Genomic DNA, 17,252 nt, shown 5'->3' with positions numbered 1-17,252 from the left:
CTATTTTGACATATGTGGGCTTCAGTGTTCTTTCCAGTGAAGTTGTTTTAGTCTCAGACTGATAGAAAAAAGGAAGGGAAAGAAGGAAGGAAGGAAGGAAGAGAAGGAGGGAGGGAGGAAGGAAGGAAGGAAGGAAGGAAGGAAGGAAGGAAGGAAGGAAGGAAGGAAGGAAGGAAGGAAGGAAGGAAGGAAGAGAAGGAAGGAAGGAAGGAAGGAAGGAAGGAAGGAAGGAAAAGAAAGAGCAGTGGGAAGAAAAGGAAGGAAGATTGAAACATATTAGAAAAGGAAATGAAATCTTTTCTAAGGCTTAGTCCACATCCTGAAAGAAGATCTTCTCCATGATCAGGCAGATAAGGCCGGATGATCACTCCTGCACAGACTCATACCATCAGCACAGTCCTACACAGGCCTGCAAGGGGTTCCAGAGCCATGGAAAAAGAGAGCGAGAGTACTTGATTTGGAGTCAGGAGAGGACAGGTTTGAAGTCTGCATTCATCACTTATTAACTATATAACTGCCAAAAAGTTACTTCACCTCTCTGGGCCTCAGTTCATCACCTGTAAAATAGGCATAATAACATGTGTACTACCTACTTCACAGGGCTATGATCAAATGATGATGAATGTGAAGCAATTTGCAAATCTTACCATACCATACAAATATCTTCTATTATTGTTAAGAGTTAGGCAATAGTTCCACCAGAAAACTTCTCTTCCTGCTGAATGGGCAGGAAGTAGTAATCCCAGTTCCCTTATAAGGCTGAATTTAATCAAAGATATTTATTGAAAATATATTCTGTGCTTGGTGCTCTCCTGAGCACCATGAGGCATTTAAGAGACCCAGTCTCTGCCATAAGAAGCTTATCACCTAATTGGAAAAATAGTACCAACCCATAGGCATTTAATTCAACATAGATTTATTATTAAGTATCTAATATATGCAAAGCACTGAGGATACACAGAGCTGACTCAGACAGAGCTGTAACTAGGGTGGAGTGACTAAGACTTTGCCCCAGGGTGTCGGATTTAGAGAGTCCTGACAGCATGTGAAGACCAAGAGTAACTATAAGACACAGGAACCTAACACTTAACAAGAAAATATTTAGTTATAATGGAAACTACAAGAGGGGTGAGCTCTTCCTCTGACCTGCTCTGCTTCTCTACTGTTCTACTCCCACAAATGAGGATGCATCGGTTCCCCTTCCATCCTGATTCCGTCCTGCACTTCTAATCTTCTTGCCTCACACTCCCTTCTACCCACTGTATGAGCCAATGGCACTTCCATCTCCTGACTCCATGCACGTTCATGCCTGGAATGTTCTCCCTCCTCCTTTCTACCTTCCCATTTCCTTGGCTCCCTTAAAGTCTCAGCTAAAATCCTACATTCTACAAGAAGCCCTTTCTGGTTCTTTTCCTTCCCTCTGAGATTACCTCCAATATCTCCTATCTACACTGTACACAGTTATTAGCTTGTTGTTCCTCCCTCCCATTAGAATATGAGCTCCTTGAGAATATGTGCTGGTTTTAGCTTTTCCTTATATACCTAGAACTTAGCATAGTGTCTGTCACATAGTAGACCCTTAATAAATGCTTAATGACTTGACCTGCCTTGGACAAAATTTGTAGTACTGTCCCTGAGTGTAAAGATTCCTAATTAAAGCTCTGGACATAGACCCTGCTTTCTAGGATCTTACAGTTTAGTAAGGAATGAAGTTGTTCAGTCATTTTCAGTTGTGTCCAACTCTTTATGACTCTTGGCAAAGATACTGGGATGGTTTGCCATTTCCTTCTCCAACTCATTTTACAGATGAGGGAACTGAAGCAAATAGGGTTAAGTGACTTGCCCAGGGTCCCATAGCTAGTAAGTGTCTGAGGGCAGATTTGAACTCAGGAAGATGAGTCTTCCTGACTCTAAGCCCAATGTTCTAGCTGCCCTGTAATAAATGTCCACAAATAACTTATACGAGAGACAAGTAAGAAACATTCACGATGCCAGATGAGAACATTACAAGATAACTGGTGATTAGAGCCAACACGCTCAGTACAAGCAATAAGTGTCATAGGAACTCAGAGAAAATGAGACTCAATCACCCCCAGGCTTATTTAGCCTGACCTGGCTTCCTGGAGAAGATGGCATTTGTGTTAGGCCTCAAAGGTTCAGGTAGAATTGTATCATTAAGGAAAGGATAGGGGGTCTGCTTCCTGAAGCCCAAAAGAACCTTGCTTTAAGGGAGATAACTGACCACCAGTGCTACTGGGAGCTGCTCTGAATAGGAGTATGGAATGGGGAGAGTCAAATTTTTAATCTAATGCCTGACCTTCCATAATGATGCTATGGATTCACAGTTATTTAACATCTCATTGCTAATTTAAACTAAACCAGATGAGGATGAGGAACACTGTGTACTTATAATATATAATCTAAATAGCTCCCCCAGAACACAGAGGTAGAGAAGGACAGGGGGATTTGCTGTTGTTTCTTAATCACTTTTTTAATCCCTAGTGCCTTGCAAAATAAACATGATTAACTTCTGGAGCTGATATAAAAAATAATAATAATAACCCTCAGAGAGGAGAGGTCCCAGACAGCCCGATGGATGGCTAATTTGATCAGAGGCTGAGATTTCTTTCTCTTGTCTTTGTGTCCACTGCCGATAAAATTGTGGGAGGGTTGTGATGCTTAATTAACCCTGTAATTCTTACATCTGGACTAATTAGCATATAAATTAGGATGGCTCTCAGATTATGTCTCCAACACCATTGCCTGCTCCTTTGTGCCTTTGGTGGCAAGATAGTGGCCTGTATGCCAACATATCGATTGTATTCATAGGAAAATAATGCTAGGCCAGCAGCCGACTCAGCATCAAACCGTCAACCCTTCAAAGGATGCCTATCAGAAAGAGGTCTACTGCTCAGTTGCCTGGGGGAAGGGCTAGGAAACCTTCCCTCTGGCATCTACTGCTGGAGAGCCTCCATTCCGTGGAATGAATATGCTGAACAAATTGCAAAAAAATACTCTGACAGGATCCTGAATCCTGACAGTCTACAAACACCTCCTGAATTCAGTGTTAGTCACATACCACCTAGATAGGACTTTAAATGCTAGCTAGAAAATGCATTTATTAATCACCTACTATATGCCAAGCCCTGTAATAGAGGCCAAAGTAACAACTAAAAAGTGAGGAAGTCCTTAAAGAGCTTAGATTATAAATGGAGGGAGGACCCAATACATAGGGGAATGTCGACTAGAGAAGGAAATATTGGTCTGTGGAGTCAAGGGTATTGTTGGTGGAGCCATTGGCACACCATTTCTAAAATCAACATATCACTGATCTTATATTCCAGCAGCAGAACAGTTGGCAAGATGCCTGAGTTGACATCTTGTGCTGCTGAATGGGATGAGACGCCTAGTCTGGTTAGGTGACCTTTCATTTCCTCACCCACCAGTTGGAAAAACTCAGCCCAGGACAGAGTTGCAAAGCTGAACCCACTTGGAAAGATAGGACATGGTCTCTGGATCCAGTTGAAATGTTTGCCAACCGTCAAACAGGTAGTCATGTTATAGCAAGAAATCAACCAAGCAACTAAAACAACGACTATTGAGCATCTATTTATTGAATGTCCAACCTTGTACTAGGTATTGTGGGCAAAAACAAGAAAGCAAGGATAAATTCCCAGGCTCCAGGAGCTTATGGTCTAGTTAGAGAGACACAACATACAGTGATGGAAAAAAAATAGAGGAAGGAGGGGGTGCTATGTTGTGTGTTACTGACTACAAGCTCTCAGAAGGGAGAGATCAGGAAGGGCTTGAGCAGTCAGGAGGGAAGCTAGGCCTGTAAGATTCAGATAGTTATAAGGGGAGCACTCAAGCAGGAAATACAATTAAATTGACTAGGAAGAAGACTCTTACTACAAATTGAAACCCAGTAAAAGGTTCAGGGAAATCATGGAGCCAAGTGTCTGAAGCTTACCAGGACCATCTGTTTCCAAGGAAAAGCAAAGGATCTAAAACTTTTGGTTAAGACGTCAGGGTAAAAGCTCATAGAAAAACCCCAGCTTTCTCACATCAACCATGATGAAGATGAAGATGATGATGATGACAACAACTAGCATTTTATTATTATTATCACATTTGATCCTCAAAACAATCCTGAGAGATAGGGGCCATTGTTATGCTCATTTTTTTAATCAATAAAGAAACTAAGGCAAAAGAAGGTTAATTGTCTATAATCACACAGCTAGTAAGTGTCTGGAGCAGTATTTGAACTGTCTTCCTAACTCCAAGCCCAGTATGTTAAAACACCTAGGTGGCATAGTGGATAGGGCATTGAACTTCGAGGCAGGTATGCCCAAGTTCAAATTCAGCCTCACTTACCAGCTAAATGACTGAAAAAGCCATTTAACTTCAAATATTTGCAGAAAAACCAAGGACAAAGAATTTTTTTAAAGTAGAAGTAATTTCCTTGATCTTATCCAGAAATGTACAAAAACATAACCAGAAGATGGATGAAGTGGGTGGAAGGGTCCCACCAAGAAGTCAGTGCAAGCAAAGGTAAGCATGGAAGCAGTAGAGTTAGAAGGAAGTTGTGTCAGCAAAAACTCCAGTAACAGGAGCTGGGTCAGAAGCTAGCAGAGGTGGCAGGAAGAGCTGAACTAAGTAATCCATTGGAAGTTCAAACAAATAGACTTGAAACCAGCCAAAGCTCTGATTAGGGAAATCATAAACCCAAGGCAGCTCCCATAATGGGGTGTCTAAAGCCAAATCCTGGCCCTGGCTTATTAGAAAACAAGTGGTAGTGGACTAGTCCTTACAGGTCACTCCATGAAATCCCTGGTCTTAACTGGGTAGGCCTGGAAGGACTGGGAGATACAGCAAGAGACAATGCTAATTCAGTACCTTAGGGCCAGCCCCAAGAGGATTGTGTAGGAGTTCTGAATTCAACATAAATTCCAACAACCCACTGTGCCTGTTACTGCCACAGCAGAGGACACTACCAACTCCTTATTGAGGATCATGCAAAGAGAAGAGGAAAGAGTCCAGTTAAAACCACAATTTACAGTAGAACACCAGAAGACTGAGATACAGTAGAAACCAGAGACTGAGGCAGAAAATAAGGTCTAATATTAGCCACTTGATTCAGATCAACAATGATAGTGGCACACAGAATACAGAGAATACAGAACCCAACAAGACCTATCCAACCCATCCAAGAATGCCAAAGGGGTTTGGCCTACACATAAAATCCAAAACCAAGTATGAAGGCTGAAAATGAGTAGACAGAAGAAAAATTGATCAGAATTAAGAAATACTATGGGTTAAGAAGCCGAAAAGGTAAATCCAGAGAAAAAAAAAGAATAACTTCTTAAGCATAGTAACAGCCTCAGAAAGCAAAATGGTCCTGCCATAAGGACTACAAGAGTAACTAGTAGAAACATTCAAAAGATCAAAAATGAAATAAGAAATAAAATTAGAGTTAAGAAGGAAAAATAATTAGAACAGAAAGTGGAAAACCTTATCCAAGTAATGGTCTCTAAAAAAAAAATGGAGCAAATGTAATTCAGTGGTTCCATGAGGCAACAGGAATTATTAGAACAAAGCCAAAAGATGGAAAAGTAGAAGAAAATATAATGCATCTATGATATTAAAAACTGACTTTGAAAATAAGTCAAGGAAATCATTTTGTAATCTAACCAGATCCTGGAAGCCATATTTCAGAAACCATAAAATTGCCCAGATGTATTAGAACCGGAAAGCAAAGTGAAAATAGGAAAAAGAAATTTGCCAATCACGTCCTGAAAGAAACCAGGATGTCATAGCCAAAATCAAAGCTTCAATGTCAAAGAACACATACTAAAAGAAATTAGAAAGAAAGCATTCAAGAACCTAGGAACTCTAGTCAGGACTTGCCAGGAATTACTTTAAAGGGGAATAAATCTTAGAATACAATATTCAAAAAAAAAATAAAATAAAAGCTTACAACAAATAATATTTTACCTTGAAAGATTTACTATTATTTTATGTAGAAAAAAATGAAATTTTAGGAAAATCATAGACTTTCAAGCATTTTGGTCAAAAGACCAGAGCTGTGTAAATACTTTGAAATGCAAAAACAGAAGGCAAGAGGAACCTAGAAAAATAAATATATTCAAGCAATTGAAAGGTATTAATGATGGTGAAGTGCTTACATTTTCCTATTAAGGGAAAGAAGAGACAAGTATACCTTCATAATACTAATATCTTCAAGTGTCACAAAATGAGTTAAATAAGATAAATACAGAAATTGAGAGTATAAGCATAGGCAACAGAGAAGAAATGATCAATCTTGGTAGATTATGCTAGTTTACTTAGAGCAGCCTAAAGATTATATTTAAAATGAATAAATACAATAACTTCGGTAAAGTGGCAGGATATAAAATAAACTCGCAGAATGGTTGGGCTTTGTGTACACTGACAACAAAATCCAGCAGATAAAAGATAGAAAAAGAAATCCCATTCAACATTAATATAGAATGTATAAAATATCTGGGAATACACTTACCAAGACACACATGGGAAATAAATGAATATAAAATATTCTTTATAAAAATAAAGGAAAATTTCAATAAGTAGAGGAATTAATTTTCATATTTGGGCTTTGCTAACATAACAAAGATTAAATGTTCTCCAAACTAATTTACAGAGGGTATCATACTAGCCAAACTACCAAAAGACAATTTTCTAGAACTAGACAAAAAATTTTTTTAACTCTTCTAGAGGAACAAAAAGTCAGAAAGTCATAGGAAATATTTTTTAAGCAGGAAGGAAGAGGGTCCAGCAATACCAGATTTCAAACTATACTATAAACAGTAATTATCAAAACAATTTGGTGCTGATTAAAAATATAAAAGTTGACCAATGTAATAGATTAGGTACAAAAGATCCAGAAGCAATTGAATACAGTAGCTTAGTGTTCTATAAACCAAACCACAAAAGCTACTGGGGTAAGGATCCATCATTCAACATAACCTACTGAGAAAATTGGAAAGTAGTTTTCATACAATTAGACTTAGACCAACATCTCACACCATATACCACAATAATCTCCAAATAGATATATGACCTAGATATAAAGGGCTATATCCAAATTAAACTGGAAGAAAATTGAAGGATATGTCTTTCACAAATATGGAGAGGGAAATACTTCTTGACCAAACAAGGGGTGGAGAGAATAATATAAGACGAAGTGGGCAATTTTAACCACATAAAATTGAAAAGTTTTTACACAGAGAAATGCAGTTAGAATCAGAAACTCAGGGAAACTATTGTATCAAATTTCTCTGATAAAGGTCTGATATCCAAGATATAAAAGGAATTGAGATATATATATATATATATATATATATATATATATATATATATACACCCAAGAGCCATTCCCTACAGATAAATAGTCAAAGAATATGAACAGGAAGTTGTCAAAAAAAAAAGAAGAAAATCAAATTTTCTACAACCATATGAAAAAAAATCTTCAAAATCACAAATAATAAAATAAATACAAATTAAAACATCTCTTCAAGTCATATCATTGGCAAAATGACAAAAAAAGAAAATGACGGTTGTTGAAGTTGTGGGAAGACAGGCATAGTAACATATTATTGGTGGAACTATGAATTGATCCAACCATTCTGAAAAGAAATTTGGAACTATAATTCCAAAATTTAACTGCACAAGTTTGACCCAGTGACACCACTACTATACACATACTCCCAAATAAATCAGAAAAGAAGGAAAAAAATTTATACAAAAATATTTATAGTATCACTTTTTGTCATAGCAAAAGACTAGAAGTAATGAGGGTGCCCATCAGCTAGGGAATGGCATAACAAAATATAGCATATAAAATAATGAAATTTTATTTACCGTAAGAAATGATAACTGGGATAGAGTCAGAGAAGCCTGGAAAAATTTATATGAAACAAGGCAAAATGAAGTGAGAAGAACCAGGAGAATTGTTTATACAATGAGTACAACATTGCAAAGAAAATAGTTGGAAAAAAATAAGATCTCTGACAACAACATACTACTAATCACAACTCTAGAAGAATGATAATGAAGCATGTCTTCCTATCTCTTGGGGAAAGGTGTTTAACAACAATGTTGCTAGCAGCTGTTGTGGGGGTGAAAGAACAGCAAGACCAGCACACAGAAGGACTGCCAGCACTGGTTCTTTGATCTGCTTTTCTAAGGAAAGCAACTTTAAGGGGTTTACAATTTCCCTTCAATTAAACATACACATATCATTCACTTAGTTCAGGGGAAAAAGTCAGCACCTTGAACTTCAGAGCAAATACAAACAGAAATTACAAACAGAGACAATGTAAACAGACCAAATCACTATACGTAGTTACCAGAGAAGCACCAACATCTGGGTTTTTCAAAGGAGGGGAGGGGTTGCTTCAATGGCTACCCAGAGTCTTGTCACCAACACTCTTTCAATAAATGTGTCCCCAAAGGCAAAATGCTAACCTCTGAGTTTATATGCCCTTCTTCAGGGTCAAAGGGTGTCACAACCATGTGACTCAAACCCATGTGACTTAGGCCCTTTTGTGACTTAAACGCTTGCACAGGGTCAGAGGGCAGAACTAGGCCTTCCCTTGACTTAAGCAAGTCAACACAGACTCCTGATTCAATCAAAGATTCCTTAGTGCTGAGAAGCACGCCAAATCAAAGGCAACAAAAGTCCATTTTGTTTGCCACTACATTTGAAAAGCAAACCTCATCAAAGGTACTTGATTACCTCAGCATTCCAAAGGAGAAAACAGTAAAAAAAAAAAAAATAAGTCCCACCCTAATTACCATAACAAGGTGATGGTTTGTAGGTGTTAGATGAGACATACATTTTCAGGCACAAACATTAAAGCTCAAATTTGCCTTATTTAATTATATTTTTATTACAAGAGAGGGCTTTAGGAGAGAACTAGGTGTAGAAGGAAGGTAAGGATAGTGGTATGAAAAAGAAGAAAGAAAAAGCATGAATGAAATACCCATAAGTAAACAAAAGAAAGTTAAGAAGAGAACACAGAAAATCAGGGTAATGATACTATCACATTTAATTAAATTTATATTTTAAAAAACGAACTGTATACTTTCATATACAATGCACATTTTCTGGCCTTCACTGGAAATGTTCTTGTTTGTGGATTTCCTTTTACGAAATTATAACTAATAAAATTGAACCAAGGAATATAAGAGAAAGGGCTATCGTCCAAGTATCCTGATGTGTGTGCTCATGCCAAGGATATGTCTCTTTTCTGAATAGCAACAATAGACACAAACCATAAGTAGTAATCTACATATACATACCAATTCCTGACTATCTCTACACATTGCCTTCTTTAATAGGTGACCTTTTGCCTTATCTTCACAGGTCCCAAATCTAGACACCACTTCCTAGGAATCTCTATACCACACTACTACATATGTACCACATATGTTTCCATCCCTCCCCCATTTCCAGCTCCCCTTTATATAAGCCAGCTAGGTACCTTGGTAAAGCAACAGACTTGGAATCAGGAAGACTTAGATTTAAATCCTACCTTGGACATTTACTAGCTGTGTGACACTGAGTGTGTCAACCTTTCTCAGCCTCAGTTTCTTCACCTGTAAAATGAGAACAGTAACAGCAACTCTCAGGGTTGTTATGAGGATTAAAAGATGTTTGTAAAGTGCTTTGCAAACCTTAAAGCACTATGTAAATGTTAGCTATTATTATCATTATATTATTATTGTTATTATCATTCCCCTATTTGACTATAAGTTCCTTGAGGGTAGGAACAGTCTTAATTGCTTATATTTGTTTCTGGAGCCCTTGTAGTATCTAGCACACAATAATAAATGCTCTATATGTATCTATCTATATATCTATCTACAGATGCTTGGTCCAGAGTCTTCTCTAAATATAAACTGAGTAGTTATTGGCTGGCCTACATGGCATACTTGAAGGACACTGAGAATACTCTATTGCCCAAAGTATCTCTTCCTCTCCCACCCCACTCCATCCCATCCCATAGGTTGGACATATTTGTTGAATATGCAATAACAAATTTCTTACTTTAGGCAAAGCATCAGCCCTTCCAGGCTCCTTTTTAAAAATTCAAATCTCCCTGGGAAAGGAAACACATTATGTCCTTAATACCACAGTGTGAATGATCAAATATGTTTTCTTCCTGAAAAGAAAAATAAGGCAGAATGAAGGGCCTAGACACTTGAGGTTGGGAGCAGGGGAGGGAAACAGAATCCTGAATGGGAGAACTCAAAACACAATTTACAATTTCATTTGTCCCAGCTTGGCCCTCTTTAGATATATCAACCAACTAGAAAGCATGTTTGTAAGGTGGGAAGGACACTGGATGCAGGAGAATTTATCATATCAGCAAGCTAAGGTGTGGAAGCCAGGGTGGAGCCCAAAACAAAAGGTGCATTCTCTTATGGGATTTCCTTTCATGGCACTCAGCTCACTGTTTTATCTTATAGTAGCCAGATGTTTCTGCTTGTCAGAAGGCCACTGGACTCCCAAAGAAAAGGAGGTGATCATTATAATCACAAACACTTTACATTTATAATGCTCTCTATATCTTTTCATAGTGACTTTCCAGTATATGAGGTATGGAAGACAGGATTTATCAACCACATACAACAAATGAAGAACTTGAGACCTAAAAATGGAAAGTGACTTGCCCCATATTCATCCACCTAGTCAAGGGGCAGAGCCAGGAAGAAAACTCAGGTCTCCTGGCTTCTAGCCCACTCTTCTTTCCAGCAACCCCATGCTTCTGGGTATGTGGAACTATGAGCACCCTAAGAAGTCTCTTGAAGCTGGAACAAGGGCTTGTCAGTCAGCCACCAGGCAAAACTATGCCAAGAAGGAAAGGAAAGTGAAAGGAAAAGGGAAGGAATTTTCTGGTGTACAAGGAAATTATGTAAATCATCCCATGCTATTAAAAATTCTTATGGGATCACAATAGAGGGACATAGAAGAGTGGAGGAAGAAACAAACATTTAATCTATGAAGAGCTAGGACTGAAGATAAGAGACACGAAAATTGGTAGAAAGAATATCAACCAATCAAAGGAATGCAGTCTTATCAGGCAGGTGAGCAATCACAGGCTGGCTAGGTGGTGCAGTGGATAAAGCACCAGGCCTGGAGTCAGGAAAATCTGGATTCAAATCCAGCCTCAGACTCTTACTAGCTGCATGACCCTGGGCAAGGCACTTAATTCTGTTTGCCTCAGTTTCCTCATGCTGGAGAAAGAAATGGAAAACCTCTCCAGTATCTTTGCCAAGAAAACCCCAAATGGGGTCACAAAAAAATCAGACATGACTAAAAACCAACTGAACAACAGGCAATCACAGCAAAGGAGAAAGTAGCTTAGCCTCAGAGAACGATTCACAAGTTCATCGAAAACTGAATAACTCTTGTTGGATACATTTTAGTGAGGATCCCTTTCATGCATGGATTGGACTAGACGGTGTAATGGCAAGCAAAGTGGGGCTTTTTGCTGTTTTTTCTTTTGGAGTGCTTCTCAGCACTAAGGCAATCAAGTGCCTTCCATTGAGTCTTTGATTGAATCAAGAGGCTTTGATGACCTGCTTAAGCCACAAGAAAGCCAAAGTCACATATTTGTGATGCCCCCTGTGGGCTGACCCTGAAGAAGTGTATATATAGTCTGAGGCTTTGGGGGGGGGGGGGCTCACTCATTGAAAGAGTGTCTTGTGTGGAGACTCCGGGTAGCCGTTAAGGAGCCCCCCGGCTTTGAAAACCCAGATGCTGGTGCTTCTCTCTCTGGTAACTATGTATGTGTTGCTATGGACAGACAGAAGCTTTGTCTGCTACTTTGTGTTATTTGCTCTGTTTATATAATTTCTGCTTGTAATTTCTGTTTGTGTTTTCTCTGAAGTTCAAGGCACTGACTTTTTCCCTTGAACTAAGAACATATATGTATGTTTAATTAAAGTGAGATTGTAAACCCCTTAAAGTTGCTTTTTCTTAGAAAAGCCTTATACCTCCACAGCAGCTGCAAGCAGCATTGTTGTTACAGATGGCTGCTAAGGTCCCTTCCCACTCTCAAATTCTGTAATTTTGAGAATGGCAGAGCTAGGAAGAACATTAGAGATGGTCTAGTCCAGTGGTATCAAACTCAACTGAAAATGGATCCCCGAAGGCCACATATTGATTTGGAAAAACATAAATTAACATTATCTTTGTTTTATTATATTTTTATTTACTTTGTTAAACATTTCCCAATTACACTGAAATCTGGTTCATTCCTACTCTTGCAATCCACATGTGGTTATAGCCCTTGAGAGACTGAGTTTGACACTTCTATCCAACCCATACATTTCTCAGATGAGGAAATTGAAACCTGGAAAGGTAAATTAAGTTGTCTAACTTGCCCATCCATGGAGTCCTAGGATGGTAGAGCCTGAGGGAGAGCCTTAGTGCTGAGATCATCAGGTCCAATTCTCTCATTTTAAAAATGTAGAAACTGCAACACAGAAGAGAAATGATTGATCCAGGGGCAAACAGTCAGTACTAGAATAGAGGTCTCCTGCCTGATTCCTAGGCTGTTCTCTCTCTACTACAACACAGCCATATCCAAACAACAAGATGAGGGCAGTGTCTGCATGTGTCTCAGAGCAAGGGCCTGGGTAGGAATCTAACCCAGGGCCAGGCAGGGTTCAATATAACTTCTCTTTAGTGATTCAGAAATGAAAGAAAAAGAAGGGGAGAGGAGGAGGGAAGAGAGAAAGGAGAAAGGAGAACAGGAAGGAAGGAAGGAAGGAAGGAAGGAAGGAAGGAAGGAAGGAAGGAAGGAAGAAAGGAAAAATTAAGCACTTGCTACGTGTGAAACTCTTTGCCAAGAACTGGTGATACAAACAGAAATTCCAGACAGCTCCTGCTGGCAAGGAGCTCATCTTCTACTTGAAGAAGATAGCACACGTAATGCTTCAGCCTGCTAAAAACATGAACCTAGAATATTAGAAGCCAGGCCTGAAATGGACCTTTGTTTTTCAGTTGTTTCAGTTGTGTATGGGGAAAAAATTGGGGATTTTCTTGGCAGAGATACTGGAGTGATTTACCATTCTCCAGCTCATTTTTTTTTATGTTAGAATTATTTTTTTTTATTTTTTTATTTTTTTTTTATTTTTATTATTTTTGTTTTTTTTATTTAAATTTATTTATTTAACATATTTGGTTTTCAGCATTGATTTTCACAACAGTTTGAATTACAAATTTTCTCCCCATTTCTACCCTCCCCCCCACTCCAAGATGGCATATATTCTGGTTGCCCTGTTCCCCAGTCAGCCCTCCCCTCTATCACCCCCCTCCCCTCTCATCCCCTTTTCCCTTCCTTTCTTGTAGGGCAAGATAAATTTCTACGCCCCATTGCCTGTGTATCTTATTTTTTTAGTTGCATGCAAAAACTTTTTTTTTTGTTTTTGAACATCTGTTTTTAAAACTTTGAGTTCCAAATTCTCTCCCCTCTTCCCTTCCCACCCACCCTCCCTAAGAAGTCGAGCACTTCAACCTAGGCCACGCATGTATCATTATGTATAACCCTTCCATAATACTCATGTTGTGAAAGGCTAACTACATTTTGCTCCTTCCCAACCCATCCCGCTTTATTGAATTTTCTCCCTTGACCCTGTCCCCTTTCGAAAGTGTTTGTTTTGATTACCTCCACCCCCATCTGCCCTCCCCTCCATCATCCCCCCCCCTTTTATTTTTTTTTTTATCTTCCTCCCTCTTCTTTCCTGTGGGGTAAGATACCCAACTGAGTATGTATGGTATTCCCCCTCAGGCCAAATCTGATGAGAGCAAGGTTCACTCATTCCCCCCTCACCTGCCCTCTCCCCTCCTCCCACAGAACTGCTTCCTCTTGCCACCTTTATGCAAGATAATCCACCCCATTCTATCTCTCCCTATCTCCCTCTCTCAGTATGTTGCTCTCTCATCCCTTAATTTCATTTTATTTCTTTTAGATATCTTCCCTTCATCTTCAGCTCACCCTGTGTCTGCTCTCTCTCTTTTACATATATATATATATATATGTATATATATAAAAACACACACATATATATACATACATACACATGCATACATATACACATAGATACATACATACATACACATTCACTTATATATATATACATAAACATATATATATGCATATTCCCTTCAGCTACCCTAATACTAAGGTCTCATGAATCATACTCATCATCTTTCCATGTAGAAATGTAAACAAAACAGTTCAACTTTAGTAAGTTCCTTGCGATTTCTTTTTCTTGTTCTTTTTCTTGATTACCTTTTCATGCTTCTCTTGATTCTTGTGCTTGAAAGTCAAATTTTCTATTCAGTTCTGGTCTTTTCACTGAGAAAGCTTAAAAGTCCTCTATTTTATTGAAAATCCATATTTTGCCTTCTCCAGCTCATTTTGCAAACAAGGAAACTGAGGCAAATGGGGTTAAGTACCTTGTCCAGGGTCACAGGTCTAGTAAGTGTGTGAGGCCAGATTCCAGGCCCAGCTCTCTATCCTGACTCCAGGCCCAGCTGTCCTGACAGAGACCTAGGAACCAACTAGTTTTGCAGGTGTAGAAAATGAAGCCCACAGAGGTGAAATGGCTTCCACAAGGTCACACAGATAATAAGCAGCAGAACAGCCTTCAAACCCATGATGTTTGACACCAAAGCTAGAACTCTTTGTATTGCACTAAATTACTTTCATTTTATAGTGTCAACATGTTTGTTTCTGTTCTGCCTCTCTTGAGGGCTAATTCTAAAATTTCATAATCTCTTTGAAAAATCTTTGGTTCCAAAAATGCCCAACAGCCAGCTAGAAATTAGACTGATCAGTCAGTCATCCAGATGTGTCCAAGTATAATCAAACCCTACTCAATTCAGACTAATTGATGTGGGGGTTGGTGGGGGAGGTACCATAGGGGATAGTTGTCAGCAGCATCTGAATGGCTGACCTTTTTTAGAGAAATGTAATTGTATTACTTTCAGTCACATATATAGAGTAACAGGAATGAGGAATAAAATGTTGGCAAGCAGCTATCCCTGGGGACTCGCTCAAGGAAGAGATTAAAATTATTTGTAATTAGCACAGCAACTGCCCGAATACAAATGGGTATTGCTAAAGTGCTTGAAACAGGTTTCTCTCCAGAAGATTGAGAGGCTCTCAACAATTTTGGTTATGTAACTCATTTGCTTAGCAAACCCTTTTTTTCCACAGAGAAGTAATAAAAGTAAACCTTCAGCACAGTCCTACCCCAGCCAGTTGTAAGGAGAACCTTGGACTTGAAGTCAAGAGACCTACATTTGAATACTGCCCCCAATACTTGCTAGCTATGTGACCATAGGCAAGACACCTAACATTTCTGTGCCTTAGTTTCCCCATCTATAAAATGAAGATGATATTTATCTTTTTTAAATCTTTGTTGTTGCAGCCGTTCGGTCATTTTTCAGGTGTGTCCAACTCTTCATGACCCCTTTTGGGATTGTCTTGGCAGAAGTACTGGAGTGGTTTGCCATCTCCTTTTCCAGCTTATTTTACAGATGAGAAAACTGAGGCAAATAGGTTAAGTGACTTGTCCAGGGTCACACAGCTAGTAAGTATCTGAGGCCACATTCAAACTTAGGAACATGAGTCTTCTGACTTCAGGCCCAATGATCTATCCACTGAACCACCCAGTTGTCATCTTTAATCTTGAAGCAGCATAAATTTTAGCTATTATTATAAATTCACTCACCCAGTAAGAAATAACCTTTCTTTCCTCATACTTCCCTTAGTATTCTGTACTTCTCTTTCACTTTTATATTATATTCTGCTTTACACTATTCTGGTTACACATTTTTCATTTCTTCTTGCTAAAATGTGATATCAATGAAGGTGGGAGCCCATTTTTAATTAATCTTTGTATCTTCCTCATTGTCTAGCAGTTTCTTGTACATAGCAGATGGTTAAATAGGAAGAGAGAGGGGAAGAGAGATGAGAGAGGAAAGAGGAGAGGAAAGAGGAGAAGAAAGAGGAGAGGAAAGAGGAGAGGAGAGGAGAGGATTACTATATTAAAAGTCTACATCCAGATAAACAACTGAATAGTTCATCTGGATGTTTTGCTCATAGAATTACAGCCAGAGTCTGGTGAGGAGGAGTGATTTCTCTAACAGATGAGCGTCACAAGCAGAAATGGGAACAATTCATTCTGGGAATCCTGCCAGGGTCACACTTATATAATTTGCATACTGGAGAGTAAGGGAGGTTCCAGAATGATGCCAACCATTTCCACCACTAATGCTCTCTTATCTTGGCCCTATGCCCAAGCAGAGTAGGCAGTTTCCTACATGGCATAATTTGAGAGGAACTGCGGAAGTTCCCCTGTCCAGGAATATCTCCCTTACCAACCTGTCACTGATGCCAAAAATTCCACCACTAAATCTACCTTCCTTAGGATTAAACATCATTCTCTTCAGGTTCTTGGTTTAAGATGCAGACACACCTGGGAAGGGGCAGAGTTGCAGTGTGAATTAGGTTAAATGATGTTTCCCACCTCAACAGGAGGGCCCTAGGGCAGCCTGAGGTTCCCAAGGTTCCAGCAGGGGGGTGCTAAGAAGGGAGGAAAAGTCAGGGATAGACTGGGTCAAAGACAGATTTCACCAACTTCTACTTTTCCTGAGGGCCAAGCTCAGGCGTTTATGCTACGTGACTAGCTAATTCAACGCAATGCATTAGAAAAAGGCATATATCTCAAAGTTACAATTGGGATATTGATTTAGCAATCTTATTTTAAGCTTCTTAATCTGCTGCCATATACTTAGTCATTATAGGATTTGGGGTGGAAAGTTTTATCTGCACTCCGGTTCATCAGGTGGTTTACTGAAGTATCTTGAGACATTTTAAGTTTTCCTAATCATATCTCAATTTTAGAAACTGCTTTCCTGCTAGTAAAATCATCACCTGTTGAAATCCTTCTCTTCCTCTAAGACTCAGATTAAGCATCTACAGCTCTCCCATGAAGCCTCCTTGGTTTTCCCAGAAGAAAGCCATGCCTCCCTCCTCAAATTTTCCTAGAGCACTTATTGAATCTTTCCTTTGCCCTCATCAGTTCTATCTTGTATCATACTTATTTTGGACAAGTTTTCTCTCTATCCCTTAACACTTTGTAATTCAAGGACTATGTTATTTTTCATCTTTGTATCTCTAGTGGCTAGC

The sequence above is a fragment of the Trichosurus vulpecula genome, chromosome 2 (genome assembly GCF_011100635.1).
Source record: "Trichosurus vulpecula isolate mTriVul1 chromosome 2, mTriVul1.pri, whole genome shotgun sequence".
Lineage (NCBI taxonomy): Eukaryota > Metazoa > Chordata > Mammalia > Diprotodontia > Phalangeridae > Trichosurus > Trichosurus vulpecula.
Note: the sequence above shows the minus strand (reverse complement) of the source record.